General features: G+C 37.9%; 1 long non-coding RNA gene across 1 annotated transcript; it reads right to left on the bottom strand.

Annotated features, from left to right (window-relative positions):
• Nucleotides 1-2,960: 2,960 nt before the first annotated feature.
• On the bottom strand, nucleotides 2,961-4,526 carry LOC120718477. Its single transcript, XR_005692503.1, has 3 exons — nucleotides 4,108-4,526; nucleotides 3,383-3,439; nucleotides 2,961-3,071 (listed from the first exon to the last, which is right to left on the bottom strand). It is a non-coding gene; the product is annotated as an uncharacterized LOC120718477 (long non-coding RNA).
• Between the last annotated feature and the right edge of the window lie 6,047 nt (nucleotides 4,527-10,573).

Below are 10,573 nucleotides of genomic sequence, written 5' to 3'. Positions count from 1 at the left end.
ATTAACCAAGTTTTGTGGAACGTTTTAACAGAAGCCTTTAAGGGCCGTATGTGAAAATAATCACATCTGTTAACTTATGAAGACGTGTAAACGTGGTCCAGGACCTTTTGCTGTCAAGGCGAGCAGCGGTGTAAAGAGGTTGGAGCCAAAAGCTGACTCAGTACATGTTTGTTTGATTTGAAATGAAAACTTGATTTATAGCAGGGATCATGAAGGTCGATGCGAGACATGGAGGGAATGACACGGGAGCAGGACTCACTCACTATTAAATGCTGAAGCAAAGCTACAGAGAGGGGCGTTTCTCCAGGATTGCAGTGGAGTGAGGAAAAGAACAACATGTCTGAGGTGAGTTTCTGGACTTCACTAGGAAAAAGGGCTCTATTTTTTGTTGCCTACATTGTAGAAGGGACTTTGTCTCTAACAGTAAAATGGGCAGTCAGGGGTTAAAGTGGATTCAGCAGGTGGAGAACCCTAAAATCAGTTGCAACGGCTCAGTGTGGGGAAAACATTCACGACTCCGTATAATTACTGCTGAGAGCTCCAGTAGATTTTCGAATGTACAGGCTGTGATCAGCTTGACCTGCTGCTCTTTGTGGATTTACACAAGTGAATTCAACCCAGATGTCAGCAGATGTTTCATTAGTTGAACTGATTTCCATCCTCTACACTGACAGTAAACTGTTTATGCTCTTTTTATTAGACACTATTCAGCTGGTATGAAGGTGAAATTCAGTGAATCTTAACTTCAAATTCATCTCTGCTACACTTGATGTAATCAAACTGAGCATGAAACCACAGCCACTGTGCAGCAGTCACACACTGTTCTGCACTTAAATCCATTCACAGTGCAGCAAACTAACCTGCACTTTAAACCCGAATAAGTTACCAGAACTCAAAAAAATTGAGGCAATCGATTGCCTCACTTTTTTTGAGTGATCAACTCAAAAGTCAAATTTTTCCAGAACATAAAAGTTTGGATTACATGGTACTTGTATCTTTTGAGAACGGTCAACTCAAATTTGCAGTTAATATGACTTAAATTTCAAGTTTATTAAATTCAAAGGAATAAGTTCACAGAACTTATAAAAACGAGTACACAACCACAACATTTTTATGTTAACAAAACTCAAATGTTTATTAGTTTGTGTTGTGTCATTATTTTAAGTACACGTTAGTCAAATATGTTGACTACTTGATACTTAAAAACATGTGACCCAAAACTTAAAATTTTTGAGGCAATTGATTGCCTCAATTACACTGAGTATCGGTAACTTAATATGCAAAAGTCATAAACATCTGTCATTGAACAGTATCTTGCCTGCTCCCTTTTAGCTTTAATTCTCTTTAATTATGTTGAAATTAAATACATTTTCTTTAAAAAATTAAATAAATTAAAAATAATTAACAAAAACATTTATAAATTAAAATAAGTAGACCAAAATTGTTTAGTCAGGAAAACTGTCAGAGTAATAAAAAATAATGCCAAATAATAATAAATAATATCAAAATGTGCTTTTGGCTCTCTGGCTAAATATCTGAATAAGGCACACAGGGCAGCAATTTGAGTGAATTACAATGCTATTTGTTTTACCATTAACCAGTATCAAAACAGTGAAATGTAGGTCATCTTGCGCAGCCCACAATGTTTTAGAAATATTATTACGAAAAACATTAAACATACAAAACATTAGTGTTGCTTTGCATTATGTTAATGAGAACAAACTCTGGGGTAGCTGAGGTGAAGTGCAATAGATCAGTCCAAACATTACCAGAAGGCTTCACCAAATCTGGGGAGACTGAACACGGCATCACTTTCAATGACGACAGAGATTTTCACAGGTTGGTAGTGAACTGGACTTGTCATGTCATGGTCACTGATGACAGTGAAGAGGGCCACTTCAACACCATCAAGTTCCAAACTCATCAGATTCGTCCTGAATGAATAAAAAAGAGATACTAATCACAATCTAACCCAAGAAATATAACAGACGACATATAATTTCTCATTTTACCAACTCCCGTTGAGATCCAATACCTCTTTTACAAGGGAGACCTGGGTCTCACTGTAAGAGGTGAAAAACAGAAGATCCATGTTCTGCAACATAAATCAGCTAATTCACCAGAGAATCAAGTGGTGTGAGATAGACTGAAACTAAGCTAAAGGAAATACACAGGAAAATGTTTTACTAAACACTTTATCACTTTCAACAAAACACCAATTCAGTTCATTCGTAGTGAGGAGACAGAAAAGACCACACAAGGAAACCATATGGGTAGACTAACAAAGGTAAGTCCAAACAGTGCATCAAAATACATGTTTGTAATTTGATGCACTGTTTATATACACAGTAGTATCTGTTAGATACTTAAGGACACTCACAGTGCAGGTTCTGAAAATCCAGAGACACATCCTCACGCAGATAGACAGGAAGGGCGTGGAGAACGGTAGTGTGCTTGGTGTGGATATCATGGATTTCCTATTGCCAGAATAAAAACAGAATTTTTATATATGGTGAGTTTACTGAACAACAACAGTCAAATCATAGAACATCTGTCCACAAATAACCTGTTCACATCTTTAATACAGTCAGACAAATAGCAAACACAAAGTGGACTAATAGCAAAATTCAAAAAGCTCATTTAAATCATTGAACCTGTCCAATGTTCCACTGGTTCAACCTATGAAATGTGTAACAATCTATTATTACCTGTTCATCGTGAATTCTTAGAATTTCAGCCAGGGCATCTGCTGTCTTCCCAGTTTTTGATGCCTTCTGTCTGAATAAGGTCATCAGTCGAGAAAGATGGCGGTCAAGTTCAGCGTAGAATGTATTGGGCAGGTTCTGATTTGTAATCTGCTGAAACTCTCATCAACTACAGCAGAAGGACAATACAGTTCAATTTGAAGAATCTCGCACACCTTTATAAAGCAGCAAAAAGCTGCAACATGGTAAGAATTACAATTTTCATTTTAAGGAGAGCTGATCCATATTACCCCAGACTCCATTTTTAGAGCAGGCCAGAGGTTCAAGAGCTCCTTCACTGGTGGGCAGGACATCACTATGGTTTGTCTGCGCAGGGGAAATGTGGAAACTCCTTATACTTACAACTTAATATAACAGTTAAGTTATATTAATAAGTGATAAATAATAACAATAAGTGAATTACTATTATCTCACAAAGACATGGTCATGGACTATAGCTAACACTGCTTTAAAATGGCAACCTGTTTTCCTCAAAAAGTTTGTTTTATATAAGAATCTATAGGTGGAAAATAGCATAAGTAAAGTTGGTTTAGTAGTTAGTTTAACATATTTTAAGACAACTCGAGAGAGAGCGAGAGAGGTGATTGGTAGAAGAATTCACAAACAAAATGAATTACCTGGTGTCTTTATCACATCCCCAGTTCTCTTCCTTGACTCTGTCTTAATTCTTGAAGCTGGAATAGAGAGATCCAAAGGCATAAACTGATGAACAATTAAAAAGCATCCAAATGGTGACAAATTATAAATACTTCCATTCATAATTTTTCTCTGTTAATGATCTTTTCATTTAATCCCCAAAGTGTGAATGCATCTCTAGTCAAGATACTAAAGCCATCAAGCAAATATTACAATGTTATATGTAATATATATAAAAAACACCTATGGAGACCATCGCTCAAACGCCTAATACACCCACACCACTTATTCGCACATATAGTTTAAAAATAGCATTTCTAACAAGAAAACGGCTTGAAAGCACTCTCACTGCAGACAGGTATCTCCGCTGTGTAACTGCAGGGAACACGGGCTTGTTTGGACCCAACTATTCTGAGTCATGAGAGGGGGTTTCAAAATTTAGAGAGATTAAAACACTTTGTTTCATACTAGGCGACCGGGCGCCACCTCTAGAACAAGTACTATCTAACTTTTTAAACAGTCTGCGACCCTCATTACAACAACTTAATGCTAGCTCTGCAAGCGCAAAGTTTCTTCTTCTTTGAGAGCAGCAAAGCACATAAAAAACACGGACCTGACATTTCTGCTATTCTTTTCGACACGCACCCAAAATACAACTAAATATTCGTATTTTAACAATAAACTAATATCAACATTGAAAACTTACTGTAAGTCCAGTGATGCTAGTTGCTGCCATTAGGTCCAACTTTCTCCAGTCGTCCGTGTTGCCTCTTTGGTGCCGTTTCCCGCCCATATACCTTTACTTTTCTGTGTTTCGTATAGCGGAAAACGATCAGTGTATAATGCTCATTAGCGCCGCCTTTCGCTTCGGAGGGTGAATCAGCTATTAACTCGGAATAAAAATTGATTCCTGCAGCTGCTCAACACTTTAAAAAAAATACATTGATAAGACAATGAATATTAAAATAAATACATTTTGTCTTCTACTAATGCGTTTAAGACAATTTGATTTTACTTATTTGGTGAAACACTTTGAGATTTTATTGTATTTTAGCATGTGCTACATAAATTAAGTTATTATTAAATCCTACCTACTTGAAACAACAAAAATAACAGGACTTTACCATTCTTATATGTCCTAACTTAACTGTGTTACGTTTGCTTAAGTTATGATCTTAAGTGATGCTTACTTAATATAGAAATAGTTCATTTCAATCAAAAATTATTAGTTTCATCTACTCAAAAAGAAGAACATGTTACACGAACTTGACATATTTAAGTTAACAGAACTTTTTAAAGACTTTGAGTATACACTACTTAATCTATTTAATTTACTTTGAACATTCGGGTTTACAGTGTGTTTATCCTGCACTAACCTGCAACCTTTAAATAGCACAGTTAGTCTGCCTCAGTTTGTTTAGCAGCACGTTTCAGGATATGAAAAAACATAATGTCACATGTACAGAACCAATATCTGATTTAAAAACATGAAGACTTACATGTGAGCTTTACAATCAGTCGTTGGGCCAAAAGCAAGAAAAAGGAAACACTTGAAGCCCTGACTATGACACATAGTTTTGCCACTTTTATTTCTTTTTCTGTGATTTGCTGGTGATTAATACACCAACAGGAATGAATTCCATGTGTTACTGTTTAATCTCAAAGCAGTTTGATTTGAGGCTCGCAGTGACAAAATAATAACTCCCCTTAAAGGTGTTAAACCTAAAGGATGAAGGTCTCCTAAAGGTCTCTTAGCATTAGACTCTTGCTATTTCTGCTGCCTTCGTGCCTTCATTCTAATGTGTACACTCTGTGTTTAGTTCCTCTGGACGTGGCCCTGTTTTCCCGGAGCAGATCCTTCGTTTGAATGATTGGAGAGTGGCTATAGCGAGCAGTGAGTGAGTGAAGAGAAGCGTTTCCCTGTCCTCCCCACCTTGGATTTCCTGGAGCCTGGACCCCGTCACACTTGTATATAGCACAATTCCCTGCACTGTCTGTACACATACCTGCTGTAATAAACTATTTCTCCTCAAAGTGAAGAGTCCTGCGCGTGAGTCCTCAGTGAACGGTGACATCATTACAGTAACAAAGTATTTGTACTTCATTACTTCCTTCCTCATGCTGTAACCCTCGATTTCATTTGGTGTGTTTTTCCATTTGATGAGATGCAGCTTTCCACACCATCTTTTCACCTATTGCTGATCACCACACTGTGTTTGTGAAAGAGAAATCATTTCCTGCATGGAGACTAAACGGATCCTGAAGCACAATTACATTAACTCAGAGGGTACAGCAACTGTTGCAGTTTGTCTTGAAACAACTGTAATCTCCACATCTGGACTTTTTTCTCAATTGAATTACGATTTTAATCTCAAAATTGAAACTTTATTTTCAATCTTATCTATAATAGTTTCTCTTAATGTGGCCGTAATACTCATTCGTACAGCAACATTGCCAGCAAACTGAAATTGGAAAAAAAAGATGTAAGCAAAAAAAACACAAAGATGTAGGTTTCAAAACTTAGTTAATAATAGAAAAAATATTTATTCGCACATTTTACGGTTTCAATTCACCTTTTTTTCAGTTTCATTTTTTCCCTTTCGATACAACATTTTCGTGTTAATTATTCTCAGTTTCATTTTAAGGTGGCATCATTTTAACCCCACGCACACACAGAGGGTCCATAACACTCACATTTCCAGAGTGTAACAACCAACCACCTGTGTGAAATCTGAAATGTCCATGGTGTTGATTCTATAATTATATTTAGCTAAAATCTACACATTTATTTGGGGAAAAATTGGCTGTGGTTCTAAAGAGCTGTGATCGTTACGTGTTCACTGACACCTGATTTATGCATACACTGTTATTGTGGTTCATTTCATTATGTCTTGGATTTGTCTGAATGTTGTGCCTGCTCCTTTATCAGCCTTTGCTTCCTGCATGTACAGCTTATGTGATTATGACCAGGAGGGTTTGCAGTTTCATCAAAACATGAGTTGTTTGTTACTTTCATTATAACTTTGCTGACTATGGCTGCTTATACATTGCAGAGTCAGACTATTACATTAATAAGCAATTAGAGCCTGGATAGCTCAGTCACTAGAGCATCAGACTTTTAATCTAAGGGTCCAGGGTTCAAGTCCCTGTTTGGCATCAATCTTTACTGAATTTCGCAGAGGAACCCCCCGAGAGATTAATAAAGTCTTATCTTATCTTGTGTAATGTAGGGGGAAATTCTTATAGTGACAAATATTTGACATGATTGCCAAGTTGTCAAAGCACCGTGTCAGGTCTTTGAAAACTGTAATGCCCTTTCAGCTTCCTGCTGGACTAAACATGCCTTGTTGTTTCTTTCAAATCTGTCTAAACACATGCATGTTGTATTAGTTGATGAATTAAAATGGAAAATGATGCTTTTGCCACTGAAGTCTGAATATGTGCCACTGGCAATGCAGTACTAGTTGACTTCTTTTTGCTTTCCCCCCAGTATGCTATGATTTGCAGTTGTTGATTTTCTGGTGGAGGTGGATCCAAAATTATTTGCAATTGGTTTACAGGACTGGTGAAGGACTCTTGTTTCTGGTCACCAGGGAGAGTCAGTATCACAAAGGCTGTGAAGGATGCAGCTGCTGTAGATCAGAGGTGCCAAACAGGGTAAGCATTTATTGAAAACACTAAAACAATGTTTTTTGAACATAAATATGAATAAAAACAGACAGGAATATTGTTTCAGAATAAATACACTTAGAATAAAGAATAACTTCTAATAACCGTCATAAGTTTTCAAACATGTCTTTTCCTGTCGTTGTACCGTGCATCGATTTAATGTCCAATATTTCCTCTGAAACGGGCATATTGGAGTTCACTTCACGGATGAAGATGGCCAGCTGTGTAATGTCCATCATGTCTGTACTTTTATCCACCAAGACAGTATGCTATAAAGTATTTGCTTCTTTCACACACCTGTGTTCTTAAATCAGTGGTCATCTCACAAACCCGATCAGCAACCGTATTTCTACTCAAGCTCACGTGTCTGAGAAGTTCTCAGTCATCCAGGTCATCGTAGTCAAAGGAGCTTGCAAAGAAAAGCGTCTGGACTTCTTTAAGTTGCTTGAAGACGTTTCACCTCCATCCGAGAAGCTTCTTCAGTTCTAAGGTCAAATGGTGGAGAGTCCCAGATATAAACCTAGTGGGGGTATCCCCCCACAGAGGGACAAAAGGACCCCCTGATGATCCTCTAATCGCCTGAGCCAAGGTGTGAAACTGGGTGTGGGTCCCAATCAGCCAGAGTTTTGGGTGTGTTCATTGTGAAACCTGGCCCCACCTTATCATGTGAATTCCTGAGGTCAGATGGCCCAGGATGTGAGTGGGCGTTAAGGCGTCTGGGAAGGGAACTCAAAACTGGATTATAGATGGCAGAGAGTTGGTGTCGTAAACCCCGCCTCTGTTCAAAGATGGTCGCTCACAGTGGACATAGATGTCTTCTTTCACTCCTCTTTCAAACCATCTGTCCTCTCTGTCCAAAATGTGAACATTGGCATCCTTGAAAGAGTGTCCTTTATCCTTAAGATGCAGATGAACTGCTGAGTCTTGTCCTGTGGAGGTGGCTCTTCTGTGTTGTGCCATGCACTTGTGAAGTGGCTGTTTGGTCTCTCCAATGTAGGGGTCTGGGCATTCCTCGCTGCACTGTACAGCATACACCACATTGTTAAGTTTGTGTTTTGGCGTTTTGTCTTTCGGGTGAACCAGTTTTTGTCTGAGCGTGTTGCTGGGTCTGAAATACACTGGGATGTCGTGCTCCCTCTAAGCCTGAAGGAAAAAAGAAGGAACACACACATGTAAAGGAAGCACTCAAAACGTGCGGCTATCCTAAATGGGCGTTCTTAAAGTCAGCAAGGAGGCACAGAAAAGAAGATCAGACACCAGCGAGGGAGGATAAGAAGGACAGACGCAACAACATTGTCATCCCCTATGTAGCCGGTGTATCAGAGAAACTCAGGAGAGTTTTCTCCAAGCATGACATCCCAGTGTATACTACAGAAAACTACAGAAAACTACATTTCTCCTGTGGCCTGCAGTTTCTGCATCTCACTGTCTGAAATACACAACGTAAACATCACTTTAATACTTTTTGCTTGTTAGAATAATGAACTACAGAAAGATGTCATCTTACCTAATAACTGCTGAGCACTGTTTGACTGGGACACAATGGGCACCTCTGCAGTCGACTCTGAATCTATATAGAAATGATCTCGCGGGCCGGATATAAATATACGTTGGGCCAGATGTGGCCCACAGGCCTCGGGTTTGACACACATGATGTAGATTGATGGGTTTGTAAACGAGATAATGAAAGATTATATTAGGTAAACCTGTACAACTGCTCACCAATGCAAATATTTAATTAGCCAATCACATAGCAGTAGCTCCACGCATTTATGGACGTAGATATGGAAAAGAAGTTTAACAGGTTTGGTTGTTGGTATTACACAGGCTGCTCTGAGTATTTCAGAAACTACTGGGATTTTCTACACACAGCCATCTGTAGGGGTTACAGAGAAGGTTTTAGACTTGACAAATATTCAGAGAACAGCAGTAACGCCTGAAAGCACAATTCTTATTACAGTGTTTAAAGAAATCAAAGATACTTGTAAAGGTTTTTTTTAAGTCTAATAACACATTCAAGATGAACACGTTGGCAGTGATGTTGCCACAGAGACGTTTTCCTCTACACAAATCACTACAGTTACTTTAGCTTCAGCGTTGTTACATCACTACAGAAAACCTAGAAGCAAAAACACATTTGTGCTTGTTTCTTGAACTCTAAGAACTATAAAAATGGATGATTTTGAGATTGATGATGGTCTCGATGCTTTAGTTTCTCTGTTTTAAATATGATACAAGACCAGAATTAATGAGAGGTGCAGACACACAGACGTTCTGCTCAAGATTAGATACAAAATGCAGCTGTAAGAATAGGAAATGTGTATATAGTTTCAAATGTGCTTGGTTTTAAAGTGAATGTTTCCAGACATTCATCCACTTGAAGCGAGATATTTCAGTCTATTTCAATTAAAACATTGTCTTCTGGCAGGAAAAAGTGCAATACAGTCTTTGAATGAAGTGCACAGAGTGACTGAGGACAACAATGCTTTATTAATTAGTAGGGAAACATTACATACATACATAAATAAAGACAGATAAACATAAAAATGTCCTCATATGAAAACACAACTTGAATTTTCCAAGTCAGACAGAAAGTGTCTGTTTTTAATCAGAGTTATAAATATCTCCTTGTTTAAACTGATCGTGTTTTTTAAAAAGACACCACCGCTCTCAAAGATTAGTTATGTCAGGCTTTATAAAAACACAATTAGTATTGTAGTAATATTATTATTTCTATATAAGTCCAGCCTGGATTGAAGAGATTCTGCAGCACGGTTCGTGCAGTTAAAGGTGCTTGTGAATCGAAAAGTCACATGACCTTTAAAAACTGCAGAATTTTCAGGATACTCCAAAGATGTACATCTTTATAGCTGCAGATATTTCTCTTTCAAAAAGGAAAAAAGTACCACAGGAATAACTCAAAGGGAGTACAAATAAAATGAAATTAGATTTTATTCACTCTGTTTTTTAGCTCCTCCTTTCAATTCAGTGTTTAAATTTGCAGTTTGTATGTTGGTTGTAATAGTTTCTTTCATACAATACGGCGTACCCCTTACTCTCATAGTAGGAGCCTTTAGTCTGTGGATTAACGGACAGACTGACTCAAGTGTCTGTAGGCCTAATAGGAGAGATCAAGTCATGGCTACGGCCACCAAATTATTCAGAACTGCTAGTGTTAGTGTGGTTTTGACTGAAAGCTTGTTAGCAATCACGTCACAGGCTGTAGTCATTTCCCGACTCATCCAGAGATCTCAGAGCTTCACTCTGACCAAAACAAAAAGGTCTGTGATTTCTGATAAGACATCGGCTTTCCTGAGGTCGTGAGGAGAGGTCATTTTCATTAATCTTGGAATGTACTCTCAATTAATAGATTTAGAAAGAATACAAATATACCTTGAAAACAAGTTTGTTTTTCCCCTCTGTGGTTGTTTAAAGTACATTACAAGGACAATATAGTACAAAGAAAACGTAGTGAACTTTTCAGCTCCGCTGCACTTAAACCT

The sequence above is a fragment of the Simochromis diagramma genome, unplaced genomic scaffold (assembly GCF_900408965.1).
Source record: "Simochromis diagramma unplaced genomic scaffold, fSimDia1.1 OVJJ01000141.1, whole genome shotgun sequence".
In the NCBI taxonomy this organism is placed as follows: Eukaryota; Metazoa; Chordata; class Actinopteri; order Cichliformes; family Cichlidae; genus Simochromis; species Simochromis diagramma.
Note: the sequence above shows the minus strand (reverse complement) of the source record. Positions and strands in the feature narration are given on the sequence as shown.